Source organism: Pectinophora gossypiella, chromosome 28 (genome assembly GCF_024362695.1).
Source record: "Pectinophora gossypiella chromosome 28, ilPecGoss1.1, whole genome shotgun sequence".
NCBI classification, from domain to species: domain Eukaryota; kingdom Metazoa; phylum Arthropoda; class Insecta; order Lepidoptera; family Gelechiidae; genus Pectinophora; species Pectinophora gossypiella.
The window spans coordinates 3,366,561-3,391,640 of NC_065431.1; the positions used below are offsets into that span (position 1 = coordinate 3,366,561).

Sequence of the window (25,080 nt, forward strand, 5' to 3'; positions counted from 1 at the left end):
CGCCGGAATGACCGTCACTTCACACTTTTTGATTCGGTCGCATTATACAGTCTAACTAGAAAAGCTATGATTGATAATAGTATTTGCGCTTTTAGCAATAAGGTACAAAATAGCGTGTGGAAGTTTGACGTCTGTTGTCGTCCGCCATTTTCCATAATGGCCGCACGCAAGACGCGCGCGACATCTATAAAGTATTTTAGTGTCATCCCGATCGTGCGGAGCGTTGGGTCGTGCGTGTCCCCCAACAATTTATTGTTTGCAACCATTGTATCAAGAAAAATGACATAAAAAATTGCTTGTTACAGCCATAATTCACGTCTATCGCCCGCTTTGTGTCGTAACTAAAGTGTGTATTATAAAAAACCTCGGAAAAAGGTACCGCAGGAGTCCCTTTGTAGTAAAATAATGTAATTTCACGCCGTCGCAGTATTCTGTTTGAATCGTGAACTTTGTAGAATCGATTTTTAGATGTTATTTAATGAAATTACTAAGGTGCTTGTGAGTGATATCGTCGTTTAGAAGGAACAGGTTCGCGGAGTCCCGTTACGGCGAACAGCGGTAGTGCTTCGCCTAAATCGATATAAGTTAATAAAAAATGCATATTTACCCCATGGTTTCATAAAGGAGCGAGTCGATACTTACTGTTTGCCGGCACCAAAGCTGTTTATCAAATCGTTTTCAGTGTTGATTATGCAGTGTGATTGATTTTATTCAAGTGGTGATGTTTTGTGTGTTATCTGTGGAGTCTTCGGCGATCCATAGAGGTTAGTAAACAAAAATATTTTATATTTTTTTAAATTTTATTTTAAAATTTTCTTTACCGTGTTGTGTGTATTTGACTACGGAACTCTAATTTGTATTTTTTTTGTAACTTAATTTTTAATGTAATCTCCTCATATTATATTGCTAGGTGTACCTAATAATATTGCATGGAGTAGGTATCTACGTTGGTACCTAATAATTATTACTAAAATATGATCATAAGGGAAATCTACCCTAATTATTATTTTCATGTTTGTTATAAAAAATGTTATAGAGTAATAATGAAATGGACATACCATTATTCAAGCAATTTTAAAAACAAAAACTAGGTGTTTTCTAGTACCTATATTTAAAAAAAATAACACCAATTTCACCTTTCGTGTCTGTGTCATCGATAGTTGCAAACGTCACGAAAAACAGGTATGAATAATAAATAAATGAACTATATTTATGTAGGTACTTAGTCTGAAAGCACCAATGAATAAAACTGGCTCACAAATCGCGTGTCAACTTTTTATCATATTTTACTATCTATCCACATTGTTCTGTTCTGTATCATTTGACATTAGAATTGCTGTCTATTATATTTCAGACCATTTACCTCGAAAAAAAATACTGTTGTTTAAATCGTTGAATAAGATCTATTTGGAATAGAAAAAGAAGGATAATAATAATTTATATTATTCCTTATACATTAAAAAAATGTAGAGTGTTTTCTACCTAGTTATTTACCATTATATTAAAGTAAACCTATCAAAAGGTAAGGATTTTCTAGGCTATGTTGTAAAAGTGAAGATGGTGCTGTACAGTGTAGCCTTCAATTGACCTTCTAATTTCATGAATAACAGACATAATGCATCTTTTATCTTTATTTTTGGGTATAAATGATGACTGTTGTTATTATAACCAGGCACAACACGTCTTCCACCCATTATTATTCTGATCAAAATAAAGAGAAGCAATATAGTAAGCAAGCAAGTATCAAGTAACAGTTATTTTGATATAATTATGGTTCTGCCACTACATTATATTTTTGAATAGTTAATTATGTACCCGAACGATGAGTAAATAGGCTGTTATTACTTTAAATCTGTATGGTGCTATCTATATTTTATTCAGGGACCATAGTGTGGAAAGTCCCTTATTAACTAACACTTAGTGTCTGCCGGTATCTGGCATTGCCTAAAGGCTTTTTCTTTGCTAAATGCTAATAATGAAATCAGGGGTTCAGTACTAAACTACCAAGCAAGGCTGAAAAAACATCCCAATGAATTGGCAATCCAGCTTACCAATCAAACTTATAAGAAGCGACTCAAGAGAAAAGTTATACTGGAGCATTCAGAAGAATGAGTGGTGATAGATTAGCTAATTATGAGTAGCCATCCTCGCTGGAAGACACACTCTACCTGAAACTTTACTTCTAACAAATCTGCTCATAGTAAACATAAAAAAGATACTGATTGCAGATATAGCCAGGAAAAAAAAGCTAATAATAAACCATAACATAGTATCAAGCCTGCATCCCCAAAGGAGTAGGCAGACATGTGTAGTAATACACCCATTTAAGTTTCATGTCATAGGGTATTGCCGTTTACTGGATGTAGATCCCTGAAACAGGACAGAACTGGGTGTGTCAGGATCGAAGCAAATGGAATTCTATAGTCTCTGCTTACCCCGGTGGGAAATAGGCGTGAGTTTATGTATGCATGTATGTATGTAATAAGAAACAAGAAGAGTATTGTTTCTTAAATATAATGAATATACAGACAGAATAACTATTACTAAATATTTAATATTTTATATTCTTTATTTGTATTCTAAGGTGGTGTAAGAGTCAGTAAGTTACAAATTTCACATCACAGACACTTTTGGACACGACAAAATAGAAGTTTAAAAGAGAGAAGGAAGCTTTTCAAATAGTAACATCAGTATCATTAAGGTATTCACTAGTGCTGTAGTAACATTTATTTATCAGAAGTTCTTTTTTTTAAATAGTTTGTAACTTTTTTTTATTATTTAGGTACTTAGCAAGTAAAACTTCTAAAGATTTTTTTGCGTTTATTAAAATTTGCTCCGGCCTTCATTAAAGAAATATCTTACAATATACAGAATAGGGTAATTCTTAAATAGTTTGCAGAGAACCCAAAAAAAAATAATATTTGTTTTTATGAGTTTTTATGATGCAAATCAAAAGTTTATGTCAAAAGCATATTTTGGATGCATATGGACAAGCTTAATACCCTCAGGAATATTAAAAAACAAGGGTAGAAAAACACGGTTGTGACATTTGTGCCTCGGTCGTGACATCACTAAACATGGCTGTGACACAATATGACATGGATGTGACTGTTTTGTATTTTTCATTGTAAGTAACTGTTGCTGTTATTTTTTTGTGATCTTAGTTTTTTGTCTCAATTGATTGAAGCAATTAGGCAGTAAGCAAACACTGAATTGGTTTAATCAAAAGTATTTATTTGGTAATCTTCTTTCTGATTATGTGATACTTAACTAAATCACAATAATTAAGATCGCTTCATAAAAAAGTTAGGATTTGGAAACAAAAACCTTTATACTTATTGTACATTTGCCGCAGATGGCATTATCTACTTGGCCGGACAAATGGGGAGCGCTGAAGGCTCTCACCCGGTACAACGTTTAAGGCAACAGGCCTAAGGGTGCCCAGTTGGGCGGGGTCAGTATCGGGGGTGCCCACCTCGGCTCAGAGCGTCGTGTGAGAAGAAAAATATTTGAAAGAGTTAATCGACCCTAGGGGGTCGATAGCGATAAGCGCTGATTGAGGGAAGTCGTCGACCACGCCGGCGGGGTCAGTATCGGGGTCCTGAAGTGTTTGGTGTCACGAGCTGATTGACTGCCTCTATGGCTAGAGTAATCGAATCGTCGGGATCGTATATTACGTCCTTCGGACGCCGATACTTTTCAAGAGGTCATGATCGGACTCGGTCGTGTAGATTTTCACCTTATTCCTAAGGGACAATTTACTACGCTTGTTAAGGAGGATATGGGCCTTAAAAGTAAGACTTCTATTTAAGACTACGCCGAGATATTTGACTTACTCCTACCAAGGGATCGGCTTGCCAAACATCTTGATGACTTTAAGTTGACGGCGCGTGTTATAATAGCTTTTTGAAAAGTACACCACTGCACTTTTCTCCGGGTTTACCTCCATTTGCGAAAATACTTGCCCAAGGCATTGGCCGCCCGTTGGAGAATTCCGGTCATCATAACTTGATCACGGCACGAAGAATAGATAGCTATATCGTCCGCAAATAAAGCTAGTTCGGTGTTAGGGGATTTGGGAATGTCACTAGTATACAATGAAAATAGTAAAGGGGAGAGGACGGAGCCTTGTGGGACTCCAGCATGTATCGGGTGCGGTGACGAGAGCGTCCCTTCCACGCGGTAGCGAAAGGTTCGATTTGAGAGGAAGTCTCGTATGATGTGCACGAGACGGTCTGGCACTCCCAGTGAATAAAGCTTGTAGATCAAGCCGTTGTGCCAGACTTTGTCGAACGCTTTCGCCACATCGAAGAAGAGCGCTCCCGTAGCGACAGATTTTTTAAAGTTTAATCTACTAGAGATATGTTCAACAATACGGTGCACTTGTTGAACGCAGGAGTGTTTGGTTCTAAAACCAAACTGCTCTGGTGGAATAAGACTATTGGATTCGGCGTAGTCCTGTAATCTAGCAATATGAGCCGCTCATAAATCTTTCCCATGGTATTGAGGAGACTTATGGGGCGGTAACTCGAAGGTTCGTTTTTAGGTTTCCCAGGCTTTGGTATACCAATTACAATTGCTTCTTTCCACTGCTGTGGAAAGACGTAGTTGATCATGGCGACGTTGAATTTTGCCGTTAGTAAACAGATGAGGGGAGCACCGAAGTTTTTAAGGACACGATTCGTGATACCGTCTAAGCCAGAAGCTTTTCGGGTATGAAGATTTTTAATGATATCTAGTACCTCTTCCTTAGTGAGCTGTGCAAGAGAAGGATCGGTGGGAGGTACAGAAGCCCTACGCTGAACTTCAGAGTTCACCGTCGAGCGGTGCCTACGATCGATAGGGAGAGTGCTGGGCGAACATTGGGCTTCGAGACTGTCGGCAAGGCAATCGGCTTTTTTGTCATCGTCAAAAGCGGGGGGTTGGTTAGGCCTATTGAGAGGTAAAAGCGTATCCTTTTGAAGAGACCTAGACAGCTGCCAGATGGCCTGGTGGTGGAGCTCAATGCCGCTCAAAAGATTATCCCACCGATTCTGTCGCATGTCATTAATACGTTTTCTTACAGTATGCTGCTAGAGACGCAAATGACGGCGACATTCCTCGGTGCGATTGGAATCATATGCGCGGGTGGCTGCGTTTTTCTCCGTTGGCAGATCACGGGTATCGGTAGGCAGTTTCCAGCGATATGGTCTTCCATATCCGGAACCTGTTTTGAAGTTTCGTTCAAAACCGACCTCACGTGATCCGCGAGGGAGTTAATAGCTGTCAAGGCCTCCTCTAAGGAGGTTATTTGTACTGGGAAATTCAGGGCCAAGATCTGCAGAATCGTTGCTATTCCAGGTAAAGACAGTGTAGCAAGGGGTATCAGGGTTGTCGTTATTTATACTAACAATTTGACCAACCAATATTTCTCCTTGAACTCAGTGAGTTTCGTTCCAATCCCGAAATCCACTTCCGTAACAATACCATACAACCGCCTAAAAACCCCTGCCTAGTGTGGTTATGAATAAATTCCTTCCAAATATCTTGGAAGAGGCCCTTGCCCAGTACTGGGATCTATATGGACTAGTAAAGTAAGTACTCGTATGTAAGCATATCAAACAATAATGGGTGCTTTCACAAAAAACGGGCCATTTTTGGATGTAATTTGTCTTAATTATATTTTATTTGTTATTGGATTCCCTGTTAGTGTACATGATAGGCGATCAATTCATTGTGTCTAATCTAAAAGGGCCAGCCACTTTATGTCTTATTTTAGGAGATTTTTAGAGTTTTGCAAATTTAGGCATCTAGGGACTGATAGGTATAGTTAGGGACTGATGAACAATAGTGATATTGTAATTAATTAAGTTGTGTATGTAGTATTATATTTATTTCTTACGAATATTTGTAAAATCACAATATTGCTTTGCTTGTTTTTTATAATTATCAGTCATTTAATTATGAATTTCTTCAAATCAAATTCATACACTCAACACGTTAGGCTTATACGTTAATCACTTAATTATTTTAGTTCTATGAGTATTAAGACAATCTTATAACTTATAATAAATAATAAATAAATAAATAAAATCATTTTATTTCAGGCATGTAACCCATATTTACATTAGAAATTAAATTAAAATTACAATTCAAAAATTAAAATTCCAAAATCAACAAAATACAATGGTAAAATTAAATTAAGTTAAAACTAAATCAAATTAGAAAAATACTCAAATAAATACAATACAATACAATAATTTTATTTCAGACCATGTGTCCATAATTATAAGTAACAAAAATAATGAATATTTAATACTTCTTTCCTATAGTAATTTGCCATATTAGGTAAGGGAAGATTCTTTAAAACAAATTCTTATGCAGCCTTTGACTGAATGCTACTCACTTATCATAATCCCTTGTTAAGTAGTTATTGATGTAGAAAATAACATTTTAAAAGTAAAGAAACAAATACTATCGTCTTCATAAAATCTCTGAACCATCTGGACAACTCTGTTTCTCTTATCTTTCAAGTTCTTTTTTAGGAATACGGGGTCGAAACTTTTTATGTGTTAAAGAGCTGGAACTGTATCGCCAAAGTTTATATTTTTCAACATTTGGGCCCGACAAAAGCTGTTTGAAATTTGACTTCTCTTGATGAGTTTTAGCTTTTGAAATATTTTCCGTAATTTGTGCTTCCAACACTTCGCGAAACAACGCCTTTTTCACAATTTCTCTTCTTTGATTAGGATCTTCTGCTAGTTATTCAATTTTACTTTTAGGTGTGAGCATATTCTTCGATTTCTTATTTTTTTTCTTCAGTCTACTATATTTCTTCAGTTGAGTGTTAAGCTTCTCTTTTAAATTAGCAATTATTTGTCATTTTTTCTGCAAAAGTTTATTTCTTTTCTTCTGTTGAATTAGGCTTCTTCTTTTAGCTTCAACTTGTCTAAGGTCGTCATTTACATTTTCATTGTAGATCAGCAGTTCTGGAGCTACAGGTTCTCTGATAAATTCATCGTCAGATGAAGGTGGGGTATTTTCAACAACAAAATTATCACTTTTTGAAGTTTTAGGTTCTTTCTATAATCAGATGAGTACTTCTTCCACTTCTTTTTTATTTTCCTATGTGCACGTGAGGTCATATCCTGGACAAACTTTCGTTGACCCTTCTCCTTCTTTTTTAAATACTTTAGTCTTTCTTTCTCTTTGTGCTGTGCTAATAAAACTGGATCACTTTTAATTTTCTCTAAACGAGCTTTTGCAGCAGCTGATTTTTTTAATGGCTATTTCTTTGGATAATTTTGGTTTCTTTTAAGGCGGCATATTGCTATAAAATAGATAACAACAATTTATTAAATTTCACCAATAATTGTGAATATTATATAAGGATTAAACAATATATTTCGTTGTAGTACTGTTATTATAATAATAAACGTCAGTCCCTAACCACTCGCATCAGTCCCTAGCACCTTCAAAAGCTAGGGCCTGATGGGCTAGGGACTGACGATTCGGACTAAAATTAAACATAAAATTCTGTTGCAAACAATACTATGAAGTCTAATATGATTTACCGAACGAAACCGATATGTTATTTGTAAATATTGATTAATTTATAATAATTTCATATTAATTAACAATAAAATTACTTACCTAGGGACTGACCAAGTGACTGGATCCAACACGTGATGAGCCACGAACTGCCGGGTTTGCACTGATTTAAAAAATGTCCACCGCAAAGCGAGTGTTGTCTGCGGATAACTTCATGTAATACTTTAAAATTCACTAGTATTATTCAACGTTCATTAAAATTATGTCGCGAAATTTTAAAATTCGTAAGTGGCTAGGGCCTGACAAATAAAGTTGAGGACACTAAACTCATTTGAGGAAAAATAATTTTTGTTTATTTAAATTACAAAATATTGACATAATTAGCTTCGAGTACTTATACATTTTAAAAAGTAATAATTAAAATAAGTATAAACTTAATAATCTTGTTAAATATGGATACCTAAGCACAAAATTTCGTAGGTCGGACATGCCTAGGGACTGACATTTGGGGTCCATATAACCGATTTTAAAATATAATATAATATCACTTGTAACATAATTTGAGAGATAAATAAAACACATTGTGAACTGTTATTTAACAATTTTGGTAGTAAATAATTATTAATAATTTCAAGTGAAATGTGCTGCGGAAATAGAGTTGCCCTATTTTTGTGAAAGCACCCTAATATAATTTATAAATAAAAGCAACAAAACCCACTAAATAATTGAAATAAAAAAGAATGTCACGATCATGCATTATATGTCACAACCATGTGTTTAAAATGTCTACGGCTGTGACATTTTTATCATTACATGGTCGTGACAATTTGAAACGTGTTCGATATAACCCAAAAGCTATCCACGATACTGCAAATCTTAAGTAACTGTTTTAAACTACACTGTATGACGTGCATATTATATTTCAAACAATAGTGTAACACTGATACTTAAGTTTAAAACTCTAACACGGCGTTGACGAGTTAAGGTTGTCCTTTTTTAAAAATGTAAAAGCAGATTGATTTTATACTGATCTCAACGCTCTTAGCCATTGGCAATACTGACAAGAACATATTGTTGCCGTTCTAAAAAAACTTAGAAAGGGTTGCCAATGTCATAGATTTATTTCTACAGAGTATTGCAATTTTAAAGAGTCGCACACGGTTGTGACACAAAAACTGCTCACAAAATGTATGTTGTTCAAAATCATAAATAGTGTGCATTATTTATATATTTTGTTAAACAGTCTTATAGAACAAAGGTTCGTCTTGCATAGTTATTGTAATATTTCGAATAATAACATGCCACATCTTCAGAAAAAATCATTTTATCTGCAATTCTGGCAATCTCACACGACACGTTCCGTGACATTTATGACTTCTAATTTTTTTTAATATAATATCTAATAATTTTATGGCAAAAATTATATCCGGACACGATACTAGAAGTAATTACCTAAGTAAAATAATTCAGAGGTCACTGATTTTCCTAAAAAACATATACAATTCTTACAACTCACATAAAAAAACGTAAGAATAAGAATCACCCAATAAGTAGGCTACATGACAACTTAGTCAAATGAGATACTTAGAAACATCAAAACGAACACTTCCATTGAAATTTTTAAGAAATTACAAAAGCTTGAAGCTTGTTTTGTGGAGGAAGCAACAGAAGTAGGTAGGTATGTTAGGATCGAAGGAAATTCCATAGTCTCTGATTACCCTAGTGGGAAATAGGCGTCAGTTTATGTATTAAATACAAAATCTTTACGTCATCATTATACCTACATGGTCAAATGTCAAACCCTTTGTTGAGTAATTGTTAACTATAATTATCAATGCTTAATATTACAAAGAGAAAAGATTTGTATTTTTGTCTGTATTAAATGAATTCAAAAACTATTGGACCATTTACAAAAATGCCATATTACCCTATTATATTATATTCGGTTTCTTTATGTGAGATTAGAAAGAAAAGAAAATAGTTTTTTTTTTTACAAAAATCATTAATATACTGTATGATTGTAGATTAATCATTAATGTTATCTGAGAAATATTATGAATCTGGTGAGATTGTGAGCAAACATAAATAAACCATTTAAATAAAATACTTATGACTGCTTATTACTTATAATTTATTATACCTAACACTTCAGTATTACAAACTTAACAAGGAAATATTATTTTAATCTTAACATTACAAATAATTAAAAGTATACGACTAAAACTTAACTTAAATATAATATTATGTAGGTACCTACTAGTATCTTACCCAATGTATATTAATATCTAAAGCCTAGACATAATAAGTCACCTCTCCTTTGCTTTTATTCAAACCACAATTTCTTTTATCTGTGCCCTCTCAGAGAAAGGTCTTTTATAGTGCACACTCCTGTGGGCAAGTGTAATTCAATACATTGCATTAAAACCTGTTCTATTCATGTTGGACAGGACCTGAGAGGTTTAGTAACATGATATAACTGAATGGGAATTGAAAATAAAACCGTGGTATGGGATAGAAGAGTTCGCACTGCCAGTCAGTTACGGGCTGAATAGATTTATTTTAAGAAGGTAGTATAATTAATTATAATAAAATAGTGCCGATTCCAGTACACGCCAACTAATTTTATTTTAACTATACCTATCTTTTTCTTATTCACCGGAAAGGAAAGGGACGGACGATTGATTGATTTATTTTATTCTCATTTTTTTTCTCTAAAATATAGCGTCACGCCTGTATCTCCGGGTACGCGGAGGTGTATCACTACATAGTATAAAACAAAGTCGCTTTTTCTGTCCCTATATCCCTATGTACGCTTAAATCTTTAAAACTACGTAACGGATTTTGATGCGGTTTGTTTAAATAGATAGAGTGATTCAAGAGAAAGGTTTATGTGTATAATAACATCCATTTAATAGTCGAGAAATACTGTTATTTTTGTGGTTTTTAATGTGATGTTGTAAATAATTTCATTTTTTCCTCAGCATTTGTACCCGAGCAAAGCCGGGGCGGGTCGCTCGCTAGTATTATATATGTCGCAGGGATATGATAAAAACGGGGATTTGATCAATTCCCTAAGGGATTTATCCCAAATACCAAATACCAAAGCAAAATTATTTTTGTCATTTCACTGAACTAATTTAGGGATTTGTTCAATTCACTAGATTTGTTTAGGGAAAAGATAAAATCGTGTTGTTATTTTAACATCTTCCGTGATTTGATCAAATCCCTTAGGGAATTGATCAAATCCCCGTTTTTATCATATCCCTGCGACATATATACACCCATTCCTCGCTATGTTATATATATATATTATAATAGCCCATGTAATAGGGGGCGACCCTGACGCAAACCCTGGAAACCACGTGATATCAATTATCTATGATCCAAACATGAATTCAGTTTCAGACTCATAAAGTCGAATTCAGTGGTATGGGGCCCAAGACGGAAATCGAACCCGCTACGTCAAGTCAAGCTTTCTCCTAACAGGGCAATCGCGGCTTTTTAAATCATATGTACACGTGTATGTACCAACTTATCTATAAATTATTGTTTCACAGAAAGATTAAAGTTTATGTTCATAAAGATTTATATATTTGACCCTTCATGCTCGTGAGAATGTAAACAAAGTTATCATTAACAAGGTTATTGGGTTAAATAATGCAGTTTATGTTGTCAATAGTTGCATCTTAAAAATACCTTTTAAGAAAAGGTTAAAAATATTATTTATTACTTTTTCATTTTATTTATAGCTTTTTGGCGGGATCGTGTACGACACTGTTGCTTCATTGAATAATCTAAATAATTTAAGGCATTAAAATACTCGGAAAACATTCACGATAGTGTTATTATATCGGAATATTCAATAAACAAAGTGTACATATCTATTCTCGCTTCGTGCCAGGAAGCTGCTTCATAACTCGAAGGTTTATGCGGACTTTTCTGTTAATAAGTACGTTTGGGTAGGAGTAGGAGTCTGCTCCGAGCGTGAGGGCTTAGGTTTCATCGTTTCATTAATCATCAACAAGAAAAAAAATACATGAGACAAGTCTCATACAGCCAAGGCTGTATGGACATAGTTCGCGTTGCCTTGCCCTTCAGGGAAAACCAAAAGAAAACATGTTTACTTTATAAATCATTATTTGTATTCCAGCGTTTTATTATCGGAAGTGTTTTGACCTTTAGTATCTATAATTATTAAATTATATACATCATTTTTTCTATCGCAGTGCCGTTCCAAGTCTTAAAACTAGAATTCGTATTGTCTTTTGATAGATGTTAGAAACGACACAACTGTCGGTTTTTACGACATGCCCGGGCAAATAAGCAGCTAAACCTGGGGGTTAAAATGGCCACATCGGAGCAATTCATCTAAGAAAGCAATGTTGCAATTTGACATTTGCGCATATAAAAGTAAGTGCGCAATGCAAACAAATGTTAAATAGCAATATTGCTTTTTTAGATGAATTGCTTCGATGTGGCCATTTTAACCCTCCTGTATTTAGTATTTACTCAATACGACTAATAATAATTAAATGTCTCTAGTTCAACCAACCAATCCTTTTCGCTCCCGATCGTCGACTGTTTTCTTGTTTTCTTCTTAAAAATGTCCGCCATTATGTTTCTTTTTAAAGGACTGGACCATAGAGTTTTGGTTTTGGTTTGCTAAGTAAAGGAGTCTTTACTTAGTTCGGCGACAACATCATCTCTCTTGCATATTTTCCTGTTTCATGTTTTTTATTCGCTCACAGCCCAACTTAGAAGCTAGTGTAAGTAGATATATCGACAAAACTTGCGTTAACGCAATCGTATTCTACTTAGATGTGAACTCGAGATTCTGAAAAGTTTAAAAATAAACTTAAAATGCATTAGAAAAGTCTTGGAAATAGGAAATATGATACGCACCCTAATGCGTTTGACTTATCCTCGCCTTATTTTTTTATTATTTTATTTAAAACCAGCTAAAAAATAAAATATATAATTACGAAAGCGGTATACCTATAAAGCAAAATTTGATGGTAGGGCTGGCAGAGGAAGACCGAGAAGGACTTACATTGACCAAATTGGAGATGTCCTTAGGTTTAGTACGATCTACTCTGAACCGGCGTGCGTGTATGAAGCGATTGATGAATGTGGAGGAAGCAAGAGAAGTGTGTCAGGATCGAAGCAAATGGAATTCTATAGTCTCTGCTTACCCAGGTGGGAAATAGGCGTGAGTTTATGTATCACATACATACATAAACTATGAAGGAAAACATCGTGAGGAAATCCATATTCCCGAAAAATGCATTTTTGGGAATGTGTGTTGACCTAACCTGTATTGGGCTGGTTTTCCCTTCGCGGGTTGGAAAGTCAGACAGGCAGTCGCTTCTGTAAAAAAACCGGACCTAGCAAATCTTCAGGTTAAGTTATTTCATTTCAACTATATTCTATATTCTATAATTATTCTGCTCAACCTGTTAGGATAACCAACGTTTATTTTACGTCGGTCTGTTTATCAAAACTACATTTTCCGTTATCGCAATCAAATCCTTGGGGAACAGGGCTAACTATGACGCGGCGAGATCAAAGACTACGGTAACTGACCGACTGTCTTTGATATGCCGCCTGTGGGTGTTAGGAGATGGTCAGATTATATCGCCGTCCATATTTTTTTTTGTTTTTTTTTTGTAAGATGATTCCGTGCTGTTGAGGGCACGTTAAACCGTTGGTTGGGCTATTAGCCGTAAAAACACCTCCACGTACTCGCAGTGAAGCAGCGTGGTGAAGTATGCTCCATAGTCCCTCCGGTTAGGCGGATTCCGAATACATCCCGGTTAAGGACGGTACTGAAAAATACCGGCGTCCGAAGGACGTAGCATACTTACGATCCTGACGACCCGATTCTAGCCAAAGAGGCGGCCAATCAGCTCGCGACAACAACAAACTTCAGAACCCCGATACCTTCCCCGCCTGCGTGGTCGACGATTTCCCTCTTTCAATGCTTATTCGGTCGAATAAGTCCTTCAAATAAAATCCTCTCAACCACGCCCTGAGAAGAAGTTCGCTCCAACTGAGCACCCTCAGGCCTCAGACCTGTTGTCTTAAATTTTGTTCCGGGCGAGAGTCCTTAGCGTTCCCTATTAGTCCGGCCAAGTAGTCAGTGCCATCCGTGGGTGAGTGCTATAAAAACAAAAATAATTAAAAAAAAACAACATTAAATCGAACCGGCGTGCGTGTATGAAGCGATTGATGAATGTGGAGGAAGCAAGAGAAGTATGTCAGAATCGAAGCAAATGGAATTCTATAGTCTCTGCTTACCCCGGTGGGAAATAGGCGTGAGTTTATATATGTATGTATGTACAATATTAAACCAGGCAAAAAATATATAATGAGCACTTTAGATCCAGCTTTTGTTGGGTATAATAATACACAGAGAGAATCAGAATGGCCTGAGTAAGATATTTTATCTCCCATATTATCCCTCTACGCTTTGTTTTTTACTGTTTCAATGACTTGCATTTTGGTGATTCATTCGCTTAGTGTAACCATAACCATACGTCTTTGCTGGACAGGAAGAAAAAAGTTCTCGCTAGTATGGCCTCCGTGGTCTAGTGGTTAGAGCTAGGCTCACGATCTGGAGGTCCGGGTTCGATTCCCGATGCAGACATTGTCGAATTGACTTTGTGAGACTGTCCTTTGTTTGGTAAGGACTTTTCAGGCTTGAATCACCTGATTGTCCGAAAGTAAGATGATACGTGCTTCGAACGGCACGTCAAGCCATTGGTCCCGATTACTACTTACTTATGTAAGTGAGTAATCGTTGACGAGCCATGTCAGGGGCCTTTGGCGGCTCAATAATAACTCTGACGCCAGAGCTGATGAGGTTGGTAATTCACCCCACAACCCACACGATAGAAGAAGATTTTTCAACGCCATCTATGTTCAAATAGTAGAACTGTCAGTGGTAATCAATTAGTGAGAGGTATAAGTTTAATCCCTGAAGAGTTACTTCCTAATTAGTTCATCGATGTGTGTTGTGAATAATTAATTTATTCTAAATTGCTTTTCGGTCTGGGTATACGGGTTTTACTGTAAATATTTGGACTCTGTTAATTCGTAACATTCATAAGCTCTCGCCCGTAATCCCACAGTATAAAGTATAAAATTACGTATAGGACGGACCATCTCCTCCCCGCACCGATTCGGAGAGGTGCCGAGCTAAATTTACCTCACCCCGCTGGGTCTGACTTTAGTCTGATATGGTCGTAAACCGTTAAGGAGTAAGGGAGCACGTGCGGATTGTCTCTCTCGCTCGGACTTACGCGATAACACGGCACATGGTAGAGACAAGATATTTGTATGGGGTGTCTAGGTCATAGTGATACATAAATAATTTTGATTTTATGATTTCGCGATATAATTCCTTCTTGTTTATCGCTCAGCCATGTCAAGTGTAGATAGTAAACAAAAGTAAAAGTGGTGTGTTAGTAATTTAGGATCAGGATCGCAGTAAGTGGAATTCCGTGGTTTCTGCCTACCCTAATGGGAAGTAGGCATGGTATTATGCATATATATGTTCTTATGATTTGATGAGTTCAGAAGGCACTAAATAATTCAGAATTAAAAAAGAAACAGTATAAGTACAGGTGGGTTAAAAGGGCCACATCCAAGCATCGCATCACTAATTTAAGAGACACGCTCTTGTCGGTGTAGCATTCTCCATGCTACTTTTTAGGGAAAAATAGTGCAGTGGTGTCCCTCTTGCCTTCCGACCCGCAGTATTCTGTCTGACGCGAGTGGGATGGCGCCCAGAGTAACCTCAGAGAGAGAGAGAAAATGAGAGTTGCCTCTGAAACCGTTGAAGTCTTCACCCCTGGGCAAGGGTTCTACACCAAAGCAATTCACCTAAAACAGCAATATTGCTATTTGACATTTGTTTGCATTGCGTACTTATGTTTAAGTATGTCAAAATGTCAACTTGCAATATTACTTTTTTAGATGAATTGCTTCGATGTGGTCATTTTACTCCCCTGGCCAATTAAAGAAGGTATTTATGGTCACCCTACGATTACACAAAAATCTAACAAATAGCAGTTATTTGCTGGCCGTACCCTAATTAAGGGTTTGTGATGATAAATACCCTACTTATAAGTACATCATACTTTTACGTCATACCTCTGGTGAAAGCCCTCAAAGCTCCTCATTTGTGCGGCCAAGTAGTAAATGCCTGCGGAAAATCTACAATAAGTTAGGTCAAAAAAAAGTGGACCTTCTTGAGTAGGACTTTTTAGTTTTGTATTATTTTTCCGGGTTCGAATCCCGATGGAGACATTGTCGAAATCACTTTGTGAGACTGTCCTTTGTTTGGTAAAGACATTGCAGGCTTGAATCACCTGATTTTTCGAAAAAGTAATATGATTTCATGCTTCGGAGGGCACGTCAAGTTGTTAGTCCCGGCTATTAACCGTAAAAAACACGGATAGAGTATGCTCCATACCCCCTCCGTTTGATTGAGAGGAGGCTTGTGCCCTGTTGTTATAATTTTTATAATGATTTTTTTTTTGGGATAAATAGATTTATTTTAATGTTTTAGTCATCAGGGGGGTTAAAAAGGCAAAACTGCTATTTGACATTTGTTTGCATACTTACTTTTATATGCGCAAATGTCAAATTACATTATTGCTTTTTTAGATGAATTGCTTCGGTGTGGCCTTTTTAACTCCCCTGATGTTGTACAATTTATTATTATTTTTTTACATTATATTCTATATTTGTAAATGGTCTATGTTAAATAAAAAAACTTAATCCAGTTGCTTTAAACAGTTGTAACACTATTAAATAAAGTATCGTTTCAAAAGATACGGTTTATTGGCGTGGCGTTTGATTGGTCTCGATTAGAACACAATGGAACGCAGCTTCTGGGTCGGTGAGTGATCTCATAGAGTAGTGTTAATAGTGAGAACATCGATAAATATGGTATACCTACCTACTGTTTGATTTCATTGAGGTGCTATTTGAGATTTCGATTACCAAAGCTATGTAAAGCCATAGATTTACGCGGTTATTATCACAATAATTATAAAACACATACAACCGGATTCTTACCGCGTTAATCAGGGATATGAGACTCCCGATATTTCAACACTGTTGAAAACTGTTGCATGTATGTGCAAATGGGGTGAAGTTAAGATACTAGCATAGAATAAGGAATAATTCTACGTATAGAACGGCAACTCTCCGCTCCCCACCAGCGGCTGAGCTAGGTTTACCTCACCCCCTCGAACATAGTTTAGACTTGATTCGAATGGCGTCATACGTCACACACAGATGCGCGTGTACGATAACGTCAATGTGTGGTGTCTGTGTAAAACGAGGTTGTTTGTATGTTTCTGGCAGGGCAGTAATTTTGAAATGATTAATTTTTAGTCGTGTCGGTAAAGCTATAAATGTGCGATGACCTTTATAAAATTCTGCCCGATTTCTTCGCCGTCGTCACTTAGCGTTCTACATTAAACCACTGTCATATATTTATCGGACATAAGCATAAATTACCGAATGACATTTCAGAAATCAATTCCAGAAACTTTCGTAAGGTGAAAGTTCTTTATCGTGGTATAACGTAAGTTGATGATTATGTCCCAAACAAACGGACAAACGCAAAATGTCTCAGAACAAAACCAGAAAAGTAATTAAAATTCATTTACCGTTGTAACAAGAAAAAAATAAACTTTTTTATTCCTACTCAAGATATACTGGGTGTAAGTGACATCGTAACGAAAACTTTGAAGGATTCAGACCATGATTCTTAGTTGATGTCAAGTGGAATTTCCTTTCGCAAAATTCATGAAATTTTTTGTATTTTTTTAGTCCCAAATTGTGTTTTAAGCTGCATAGAACCCAAATTAAAAATAAATAAATAAAAATGAGTAATTATTAAAAATTATCTATACAAGTATCTTGTTGACTCGACCATTATAGACGGCGATACAGCTCACCGGTTTTCACGTTGGTCTATCAGGAAGCTCGGTGAGGTGTGGGTACTTATAAATGCATCTTGCGATGGAAGCCTTCGACTACACCTATTCGGTTATTTAAAAAAAAAACTCAATGTAAACGTCATAAAATTTCTCAAAAGACAATTTGCGCATCCAGGAATCTAACATTTCATCTTGACCAAACTCCACTTCCCACTTAAGCCGTTAACGTTGTAGTAAAATTATTTTGCGGTGTTTTATAAGAAAAAAAAAATGACACCGAAACCGGTGGCCTGGTGACCTTTTCCGTTTTTTTTTAAGCGACATCAGCAAAAAATCCGGCCGACACTCGACGACAGTCAAGAGGTAGGGATGGGACATGATTTACGATAAAATATCGATACGCATCGTTCAAGCAAATTATAACACAATCTCACGACTACACCCCAGTCGGGTAGTCAGAGGTACATCCATGGTAAGATGAACTAAGTACCCACACCTCACCGACCTTTCCGTGAGGCGTATCGCCGTCTATAATGGTCGAGCCAACTGTGTTAGTGATTACAAATTTTATTTTGGTTTGTTTTTATTTTAATGATTTAGTTAGACAGCAAAATAAAATTATATTTCAATAAAAATCAATAGCTTCAATCCGTGGTACGATTTAGTATTGTCAAAGTACAGAAGACAGTGTTGTAACGTTCAGTAGCATAGTAATGTATCAATCGAGATTTGGCTACGCTTCTTCTGCTTATTGTGCCGGTTGTGAAGCGGCTCATCAACCCTGGTATCAGGGTTATTACTGAGCCGCCCCGAAGCACGAATCACCGTAACGCCAAGTGTGTTAGTGGAAACTGCAATATTTGTGTTTCTGTATGTACTTTCCAATGACGAAAGAAAAAAGCATTTTTTATTTTCGGACCAGACAGCTGTGTCTGTCAGACAGACAGGTACATTATATTTAACACAGGACAGAAATTACACGGTAAGAAAAACAAAAAAAAACTAAGATTAAACATTATTAGAAAAAGGAAATATAACTAAAACCATAATCATAATAAAAAAAGAAATATATTAATGCAACGCACTGACGAAAAAGAATAAAAAAATATTTAAGTAAATATTATCGACAATACTATCGACACATCCCATCCCTACTTCACCTGTATAATTCTAAGGGCTCTCGACTGCAGCGCTCTTGACGCGACCCCTTTACCTTGGTGCGATGCTCTCCATCTACGACGTTTAGTTTCAGTGGAGAACGATTTGGGAAATATTGTATACGGTCACGAGCATTAATGTATACACTTTGACACCATGTCACATTAACTTTTTTGACAAATTGAACTGTAAGTCTCACTAAATGTCAAATATGTTAGTGCGACAGGGTCCTAAAGTGGGTACATTATATTGCTCATGACTGTACTACCTCCAAAAATAGAACCTTATACATACATACATAGGGATTATTGCATTTATTACACTCACCTGTGCCACACCCCGGACACTTCATACAAACAACTTCATTTTACATAGACACCACACATTGACGTCATCATACACGCGCATCTGTGTGTGTGACGTCTGACGCCCATTGAATAAATAATAATACTACGCATAGAACGGCAACTTTCCGCTCCCCACCAGCGTTTGAGCTAGGATTACCTCACCCCCTCGGTCTTACTTTAGTCTTCAATCGTATGGGCGTCAGATGACACACACAGATGCGCGTGTACGATAATGTCAATGTGTGGTGTCTGTGTAAGGGTGCTACCAGACCAATCGATCGATCATCGATCGACGGCATCGATCAACGTCGATCGAAGTTGATCGACTGGTCTGGTAACTTTAATTGATCGACAGATACTGTTCGATTAAGCAATCGATCGATTGCCGGGCGATGACAATAATCGATCCGTCGGTCTGGTAGAAACTATCGATCGACGTCGACTATTCCATTCTACCATCGACCGATGCCGTCGATCGATTGGTCTGGTAGAAACTATCGATCGACGTCGGCTATTCTATTCTACCATCGATCGAAGCTGTCTGGTCTGGTAGCACCCTAAAACGAGGTTGTTTGTATGAAGTGTCCGGGGTGTGACTAAAGTAAGACCCGGGGGGGGGGGGGGGGGGGTAAACCTAGCTCAGCAGCTGGTAGGGAGCGGAGAGTTGTCGTTCTATACGTAGTAATATTCTTTGTTGAACGTCGATGGGAAGCTTTGTAAAAAAACGAAAGAGAATTGCGAATGATTCTTCCCAAGTAATATCTGATTGATATACGATAAAACGAGGTAACTGTCCAAAATCTCAGTCAAATGTAGGTCACACATAAAGAGTGTCTTGCAATAACGACCCTATAAAGTTTGTCATAAAGAATATGTCCCATAAACGTTTTACAGTCCATTTCTTGCACGCACATGCTACCCGACTTATTTCGAAATGCTGATAGCTTAAATTGTTTGCGATACTGTTAATACTTGTCTATGCGAGTTTTATTATGTTTTCTGATCATTATCGCGTAATATTATGTACATTACTTTGGCGGAGTCACAAAAACATTTCCGAAGCCAAATGTGTGGATTGTTTTTTTTGATCGAAGGAAATTGAATTCCATGGTCTCTAGTTTCCTCGGCGGGAAACGTTTTTATTTTAAATCTCTAACTTAATATCAAAATGAACAATACAATATACTTGTTAACAATTTGCACAATAAATTTACACGACACTGTGCTATTTATTGCCCTCGTCAAAAAATCCGCCTCGGTGGGCTAAAATGGCCACATCGAAGCAATTCATCTAAGAAAGCAATATTGCTATTTGATATTTCTTTGTATTGCGCACTTACTTTTATATGCGCAAATTGCAATATAGGTTAGGTCACATACTTCTGAAAATGCATTTCTCGGGAATGTGGGTTTCCTTACGATGTCTTCCCTCACCGCTGAGCACGTGATAATCATTCATGATCCAAACATGAATTCGAAAACAAATTCGACAATCATTTGTTTTAGGCCTGGTTTCAAACCTGCGACCTCCAAGTGAGAGGCAAGCGTTCAATAGTAGGATGAAAATGTATTGTAATAACTATCTTAATTATGATTGAACTGTGAACTTTATTCGACATTAACCTTTAATACGAAAACGGCACTTTAGAATATTGATAGGTTTTATTTACGTCCTACACATTTTCCGTAATGTATAATATTCTTATATTTAGTATTATTTGTATATCGGACACTTAATAAGGCACGACGAATTTATTAAAAATATAGAAGAGAAGAACGAAAAAAATAGAAACCGTGGCAGTCCAGTTGGTAGTGGCAGATGGCTCGACCATTATAAACGGGGATACGGCTCACCTATCACGTTGGTCTAACAGAAAGCTCGGTGAGGTGTGGGTACATAGTTCATCTTGCGATGGATATACCTATAGTAGTGAGCTTATGTTTTGTTATGATATATTATAAACAAGAATACCATAGAATACTACGTGTAGAAAGGACACTTCGTTTCGCTCCTACCGAAGTAAAATGACGGTTAAAATTAGGTGCTAATTCCTGTAAATACCATCTAATTTTATTTTAAGTTATATCTGTCATTTTCTTATCCGCTGAAAAAGAAAGGGACGGGTAATCGACAAGCGTAAAATTTATGGAACACACGTCAATTTTAAGCACAAATCTAAAACAACCGTCTAAAAATTTTACATTGGCCAATAACCCGACAGAATTAAGTTGACAGCACGTCAAACGGATTGTATACCAGCGAGATGCCTATTTTATTCGCCCGGGTTATTCATTCATTTACATATTCTTCCTAAAATTAAGAGCTGTCAATCATCCGTCCCTTTCTACTTCGGCGGATAAGAAAATGACAGGTATAACTTAAAGTAAAATTAGGAGGTGTCTGCAGGAATCGGGGCCATTGTAATTGGCAGCCCTCAGTCGTCACACACACAGATGCGCGTGTTGATAACGTCAATGTGTAGTGTCTGTGTGAAACGAGGTTGTTTGTATGAAGTGTCCGGGATGTGACACAATACAAGAACGCGAATTTTGTATGGAGTGTCTAAACTGTGCTTTTGGGACGCCCCACACAGAGTATGCATTTAACAACCAATTCAGAGTTGCTGGTAATAACATAATGATGTCTACGAAAGTTTCCACTCGTATATCTAATTAGTTTAGTTTTCCTGCTCATAGCCCTGGGGTTGCGCCAGACGAAACTTGTAGACAACATTCTGACATAAACATTGTGGGGGAGTAATCATAGTTGAATAAAATGGAGGGGGTGTACTCCATAACCCCCTCCGCTTGTGCCTAACAGTGGGTCGTATTTATGCTGTTCATGGCCCCGATCCCTGCAGACACCTCCTAATTTTACTTTAAGTTGTATCTGTCATTTTCTTATCCGCCGAAAAGGAAAGGGACGGACGATTGACAACTGTTAATTTTAAAATGAATGAGTACACATACATACATACATAAACTCACGCCTATTTCCCGCCGGGGTAAGCAGAGACTATAGAATTCCATTTACTTCGATCCTGACACACTTCTCTTGCTTCCTCCACATTCATCAATCGCTTCATACACGCACGCCGGTTCAGAGTAGATCGTATTGAACCTTTTCTAAGGACATCTCCAATTTGGTCATCGTAAGTCCTTCTCGGTCTTCCTCTGCCAGCCCTACCATCAACTTTCGCTTTATATACCGCTTTTGTAATTCTATTATCCTTCATCCGCTCTACGTGTCCAAACCAACCTAACATTCCCTTATCAAACCTAGTCACTTATATCGTCTTTTACACCACATCTCTGAATTCATCATGAATGAGTAACCCAAATAAAATAGGCATCTTGCTCGTATGAAATCCGTTTGACGTGTGCTGGCGACTTAATTCTGTCGGGGTATTGGCCAATATAACATTTTGGAAGGGTTTTCTCTGCCTAAAATTGATGTGTGTTCGATGTGGTCTTTTAGCCTCCCAAGTACGACTTATATGAATCAGCATCATTGCCAGTAAAGTGTCTATGGATTTTGAGAAGCAGTAGAGCTATCGTAGTTATCTGTTTGTAGGAGTAGTAGTAAAAGAGAGTGGGGCTGACGGCGACAGCGGTTCTCATACAAAATGCGCGTTAGGACCTTTCCAAGCTCTTTATTCCTAACCATTTACACCATTACTCCTAATCCAGCGGAAAAATTAAAATAAAACTTGGCAAAGCACCTTCCTTACAACAAAAATGACTGACTTCTTTTGAAACAACAAAAACGCCTCTTAACCCGGAAAGTTGCCCACCTGAGATTCAGTTAAATGTGGGTAATGTCGGGAAGGTCCAAGTTTGCCCTCTAATATATGGGTGACAAGACCCTGTCATTATTACTTTGTAAACAACCGTGAGGAGCTCGGTGGCGCAGCGGTTAACGCGCTCGGTCTGCGATTGTTGAAGTTAAACAACTTTCGCAAAGGCCCGTCATAGGATGGGTGACCACAAAAAAAAAGTTTTCATCTCGAGCTCCTCCGTGCTTCGGAAGGCAAGTTAAGCCGTTGGTCCCGGCTGCATTAGCAGTGGTTAATAACCATCAATCCGCACTGGGCCCGCGTGATGGTTTAAGGCCCGATCTCCCTATCCATCCATAGGGAAGGCCCGTGCCCCAGCAGTGGGGACGTTAATGGGCTGATGATGATGAAACAATCGTTGTTGGCGACGAAGCTGCAGTAGGCCAGCAGCACACTTTGCCTTAAAAAGGAAACGCAAAGTACATATTTATTAGCACCAACCGAGGTAATCCAGTTGGAAGACCGCTTGACTCCCTCTGTGAGGTCGCAGGTTCGAATCCAGCACGGGCCTAAACCTATGATTTTCGATATCGTTTTTCCAATCCATGTTTGGATCATAAATTATCATCACGTGCTCAGCAGTGAAGGAAAAATCGCGAGGAAACCCACATACATGTGTGTGTGACCTAACTTGTATTGGGCTGGTTTTCCCTTCGCGGGTAAGGTCACACAGGCAGTCGCTTCTGTAAAAAACCGGACCTGTCAAATCTTCAGATTAGGTATGCGGACCCTGTTGGAGGCTGTAGTGTATTATAATACCAGACCATAACACCAGGCATCCTAGAAAAAAAAAGCTTACTCGGATTGTAGAAGCTCCATTACGTAAATAATATTTAATTTACGAACATTTCTGTACATAATTACTTTTTTACTAACATTTTTATTACCTTCATCTTTAAACATAACCACAATTTATTTACTCAACTAGTTTTTATGGATAGGATATCCGAAATCCATATCTGGTTAATTAGTCAACCGCTTTAGTAATTTGTAATGTCTAGACCTGCTGCATGAGTTACGTTGTCGCGCGAGACGCGATATAACGCGAGTTGCAACTAATATACGCAGAGAATTCTGTCTATATAGATAAACGTTATACGTTTACGAGTTTGTATGTCTATTAGTCGGAGTCTACACCTACCCTAAACGTTTTATTAAATCGTCTGATAAAGGCCCAAGGTGGTGTTTAGTGGACGCCCGCGACATATGTCGCGTGCACGTACCTATGCTGCGGAGGCAGGACGAAAATACTCAGCAAGTCAGTTCACAGAATCACTCATAAATACCAAACACAAACATAAGCGACGACACTTCAAAGGAGGTGGCATGAAAGAAATAAACATAGCGAGATGTAGTGCTTAGAGTTCTTAGAGGTGGCATCGGAATATTGCATTTTGACAAGTTTTTTTTTTTATAAAAGTTTTTGACCACGATCCAGCCTGGTCTTCAGCAGCGAGGGTCCAAGATCCTTCTTAGCGTTAGCGCATCTTGCATGCTCCAGCACGCAAACTTAAATGGCGCATATTCACTCTTAACTTGAAAATCCCCGAATTTATGTATCAGGGAACAATGACGCAGGAATGAATGAAATAGGCTGGTTTCCAAATGGTCAAATCAGTTCATCATCACCAGCCCATTAACGTCCCCATTGCTGGGGCACGGGCCTTCACTATGGATGGATAGGGAGATCGGGCCAGTGCGGATTAGTGGTTATTAACGACTGCTAATGCAGCCGGGACCAACGGCTTAACGTGCCTTCCGAAGCACGGAGGAGCTCGAAATGAAAACTTTTTTTTTGTGGTCACCCATCCTATGACCGGCCTTTGTAAAAGTTGCTTAACTTCAATAATCGCAGACCGAGCGCCTAAATCAGTTACTTTTTACTAAACGTCAAAACACGAAATAATTTGTATGTAAGGCACAATGTGACGTCCTAGAAACACGGGATAAAATGTCGGACTTATTATAGTTTTTCTTGTCAAAAATTCATAAATAAGTGAACCTAGCCACAACCCAATTGTATCATTCATTTATTGAACTAACTTCAGTCGACGTGTCTATTCGATTCGAAATTCGAACGCCGAAGAAGCACCAACGCAAAAGGGCGGGAAAAGAAAACAAGATGGCGGCACATTAATCATAATGGTTACAGGCGATGCAGTTGTCTTTGAGGTTATTATCGGTTGACTGAATACTGAACACTTTAACTTGAACTTAAATTGATTTTCAGATGCGGTGAATTTAAAGAAGTCA

At 37.4% G+C, this 25,080-nt stretch overlaps 1 protein-coding gene and 1 long non-coding RNA gene across 2 annotated transcripts in view; one reads left to right on the forward strand and one right to left on the reverse strand.

Moving 5' to 3' along the window:
- The first annotated feature begins 212 nt into the window (after positions 1 to 212).
- LOC126379168 (uncharacterized) overlaps positions 213 to 25,080 on the forward strand; it is a 209,660-nt gene continuing 184,792 nt past the window's right edge. Inside the window, exon 1 of the mRNA XM_050027831.1 lies at positions 213 to 764. The gene's annotated coding sequence lies outside the window, so the exon portion shown is untranslated. The remainder of the gene's footprint in view (positions 765 to 25,080) is intronic.
- LOC126379310 (uncharacterized) lies at positions 6,657 to 8,162 on the reverse strand. The gene is made up of 2 exons (XR_007568304.1): positions 7,633 to 8,162; positions 6,657 to 7,309 (listed from the first exon to the last, which is right to left on the reverse strand). It is a non-coding gene; the product is annotated as an uncharacterized LOC126379310 (long non-coding RNA).